We start from the raw sequence: 4105 nt of genomic DNA on the forward strand, positions 1-4105 counted from the left end.
CGGCGGGGGAGGAGGGTCGGCGCGGGCGAGGGCGGCCGGCGGGGGAGGACCGGCGCATGGGGGACGGTGACCGAAGCGAGGGTATTGAGGGAGGAGAGTGAGTGAGTGTGAGTGGAGAGAGGAGAGTGAGGAGCGGCCGGTTGGGGAAGATAGGATGGCTTTAGCAGTAGCGCGCTTTAGGGAAACGCGCTACTGCTAAATGCCCTAGCAGTAGCGCCTTTCAGTCAAGAAGCGCTACTGCTACGCCTGTAGCACTAGCGCCTTCTGCTAAAACGCGCTGTTGCTGAGTCTAAGCATGTAAAAATAAACATAAAAAATACATTGGTCATCATGATCTTTTTGTGTACAATCTGAATTATCAATATGAGTCCTCACCGGTTTAGGAACTGGAGAAGACTCATATTGCAGACACAAATTCTACACATAGAGTTCTATGAAGACCAAGTGGTTGTGATAGTTTGAGAAGTAACATATTTAAGGTGGTAAAAACCATGTTCGCAGAGCGAGGTGGGACTAAATTTAGGTACAAGGAGTGGAGTAAACTTAGCAGTAGCGAGCTTTGTCAAAAGGTGCTACTGCTAATATCAATAACAATAGCGCGGTTTAGAATAAGGCGCTACTGCTATAACTAGCTTGGCGGCGAGGTCGTGGAAATTATAGCAGTAGCGCGGCTTAATACAGGCGCGCTACTGCTATTTTTATTTCAGCAGCGCATTTTGTTGATACGCGCTACTGCTAGATAGTAGTAGCGCCTTATTTTAAAGCGCGCTGTTGGTAAGATTATGTGTATAATCTTTTCCCTAGTAGTGTTAGGATGAAGAAGATGATGCCGGTGAGGATAGGAGCCCCACTCCTTACTCTGCGACAAAATCATATAGGCCCGATGGAAACAAGAAAGTGAAGGGAACCGAGGCCAGATACAATTATCTCAAAGAAGGATTTGATGCCATTGTCATGGCGAGGAAAGAGTATGCCAAAGAAAAAAGAATGTTGAAGCTCAAGGAAATAGAGGAGAGGAGTGAGGCCGAGCGACGGAGGGCGGCGACCGAAGAGAAGCGGGCGACGGCCGAGGAGAGGAAGGTGGAACTAGAGGAGAAAAAGGCCACGACCGAGGAGATGAAGATGGTCGAGGAGAATGCACTCAAGTTTATGTTCATGGACATGTCTAGTCTTGATCCCAAGGCAAAGGCCTATGCTGAACATTGTCGCGATGAGATGCTCATGAAGAAGCAAATGCTCATGAGGCAAATGATGATGGGAGGAGGCATGGGAGGAGGCATGGGAGGAGGCATGGGAGATGCCATGGGAGGTGCCATGGGTGGCTACATGAACATGATGGGAGGTGCCATGAATGGTGCATTTGGTGAAAATATGGGAGGTGGCTTCGGTGGCAACATGGAAGGTGGCTTTGGTGGCATGGGAGCCGACTTCGGAGGAAACATGACCGGCATGGGAGGTGGCTTTGGCGGCAACAGAATGGGCGGCTTCGGAGGCAACATGACCGACATGGGAGGTGGCTTTGGCGGCAACGCGATGGGTGGCAACATGGCCGACATGGGAGGAGGCAATGAAGGTGCTTCCGGTCATGCTCTCGGCAACGATACTTCACCGCTTCACAACGTCGACAAAGAAGCCGGTGATGATGATGATCGTACCATGGTTCAGAACGCTGGTGGTGTTGATGATCCGCATGAATGATATTCATGTGTATTTTAATTTGCAGGCCAAAAACTTTGATTGGGATGGTGCACTTTTGGTAGAGGGATTTCAAACTATGATGATGATGATGCACTTTCGTTATGATTTCAACTATGATGATGATGCACTTTATTTCAAATTTGAAGTGATATTTGAATGCAAAACTGCGGTTGTACAGTGGCTGAACAACAGTCGCGCGGCCACTGGCCGATTTTGCATCTTTGTTTTGGACCATTTGTTGGAGATGCTCTTTTATTTACATCTCCGTCTTGGAACATCTGTTGGAGTTGAGCCTTTCTCGGAGATGTAAAAAGCACTTTTTGGTGCTCCAAATTTGGACCATCACCGGTTTGGACCACCAAAATATACATCATCTATTGAAGATGCTCTAAATTCCCTAACAACACCTTTTCTGGCATCAAGGGCTATAGCTGCTATGCCATATACTGCATCGGCGACTACGAGGAGATCCAGCTCTGTATCACCACTCAGCCACCACCGTCCAATCTCCTGCCAGGTGCACAGCCACCCCGGTCCAATCTCCCACCAGGAGCCAGAGGTTAGTAATTTAGTACTATTGCTTCCTCCAAATTATTTTACCGTATCTCTCACCCCAATTGCCAAAGATATGTCATTGATGGTAATGTGGTGTTTTTTCATTCAGAAGCTCCGCCCCTTGCCGCCGTAGGACTAGCAGCAGGACGCCCCTGGTGGCCGGGGTGTCAGCCGGTGTCGTTGTCGTTTTTGTTATCTCATGGAGTCTCTTGATTTGTTTCCTTTTGCGCCGTCGGAGGCAAAATTGCATGGCGAGACAAGTGGATACTTTCGACAATGATCCATTGGAATAGGACTTCGAGAAAGGGACCGGGCCTAAGCGGTTTCACTATAGCTATCTTGTCATTGCCACCAACAACTTCTCCGACCAGATGAAGCTGGGTGAAGGTGGTTTCGGTTCCGTGTACAAAGGATTCTTGAAGGAGCTTAAAGTTGAGGTGGCTATAAAAAGAGTGTCCAAGACCTCCAAGCAGGGGAGGAAGGAGTACATGTCAGAGGTGAAGATCATAAGTCGATTGAGACATCGAAACTTCGTACAGCTTATTGGTTGGTGCCATGGTGGCGGCGAGCTCTTGCTTGTGTATGATCTTATGCCCCATGGCAACCTAGATACTCACCTTTATAGTTCAAATGCCACATTATTGTGTCCACTCAGTTGCGTATGTTATTGACTATCTCCAGCCTCTAGCTTGTCCCTCTGGACTAATATGTTCTAAGTTATTTTGTTTGGTGCTGCTTTTAGGTATGAGATTGTGTTGGGGCTAGGGTCGGCGCTTCTATACATGCATCAAGACTGGGAGCAATGTGTTCTGCACCGTGACATCAAGCCAAGCAACATCATGTTAGACGCGTCCTTTTGTGCCAAACTTGGTGATTTTGGGCTTGCCCGGCTTGTCGACCACGGTCGAGGACCATACACAACAGGTCTTGCAGGAACTATGGGCTACATGGATCCTAAGTGTGTGGTCATCGGAAGGACCAACATCGAGTTTGATGTCTACAACTTTGGCGTCGTCATGCTCGAGATCGCCTGCGGCAAGTGGCCCGCAGTTCCTCGGGGGCAAGAGGACACCATTCATCTGGTGCAATGGGTTTGGGATTCATGGGAAAGTAGAAGGACCCTTGAAGCGGCCGATGCGCAGATCAACCTGGAGTTTGACGAACGGGAGATGGAGTGCGTGATGGTGGTCGGGCTCTAGTGCACGCACCCTGAGGCCATCCATCAAGCAGCTGCGGTACGCCAGCCCCTCCTCTCCAGCGCCAGTAGCCACGGCACACCACCCCTCCTCTCTCCCTCGCTGTTGCTCATCCCCGACATGATTAATCAGATTTAACTTGGCCGCAGGTGCCTAGCCGCAGCAGAGCAGGTCCAAGAAGAAGCAGTAGCAGTAGCTTCAAATAAGGCGCCTCCCCGGCGTGCGGCAGCAGCAGTAGCTTCCCCTTGCTCTCTTCTTCACCTCTCTTCAAGCAGTAGATCGAGCGAAGCAGAGCAGGTTCCCCTCTTCTCCTCTCTTTCTCTGTTTGATGCAACAACCCCCTTGAACTTTATTTGTTGTTTTTTGTTGTTGGAAATATGCTACAATTGTATTGACCGGAAACTCAAATGCATGTGTGGATACATAGACAACAACATGTCCCTAGTGAGACTCTACCAGAGTAGCTCGTTGATCAAAGATGGCTATGGTTTCCTAGCCATAGACATGAGTTGTCATTTGATATCGGGATGACATCATTAGGAGAATGATGTGATGGACAAGACCCAAACTATAAACGTAGCATATGATCGTATCAAGTTTATTGCTATCTGATACGTCCATTTTGCATCATGTTTTCCTACTGCTATTTATGATGT

The 4105-nt window shown here is 48.7% G+C and overlaps 1 pseudogene; it reads left to right on the forward strand.

Annotated features, from left to right (window-relative positions):
• The first annotated feature begins 954 nt into the window (after positions 1 to 954).
• LOC123083924 (LRR receptor kinase SERL2-like) lies at positions 955 to 3573 on the forward strand (annotated as a pseudogene).
• Positions 3574 to 4105: the final 532 nt, after the last annotated feature.

This window comes from Triticum aestivum, chromosome 4A (genome assembly GCF_018294505.1).
Source record: "Triticum aestivum cultivar Chinese Spring chromosome 4A, IWGSC CS RefSeq v2.1, whole genome shotgun sequence".
NCBI lineage: Eukaryota > Viridiplantae > Streptophyta > Magnoliopsida > Poales > Poaceae > Triticum > Triticum aestivum.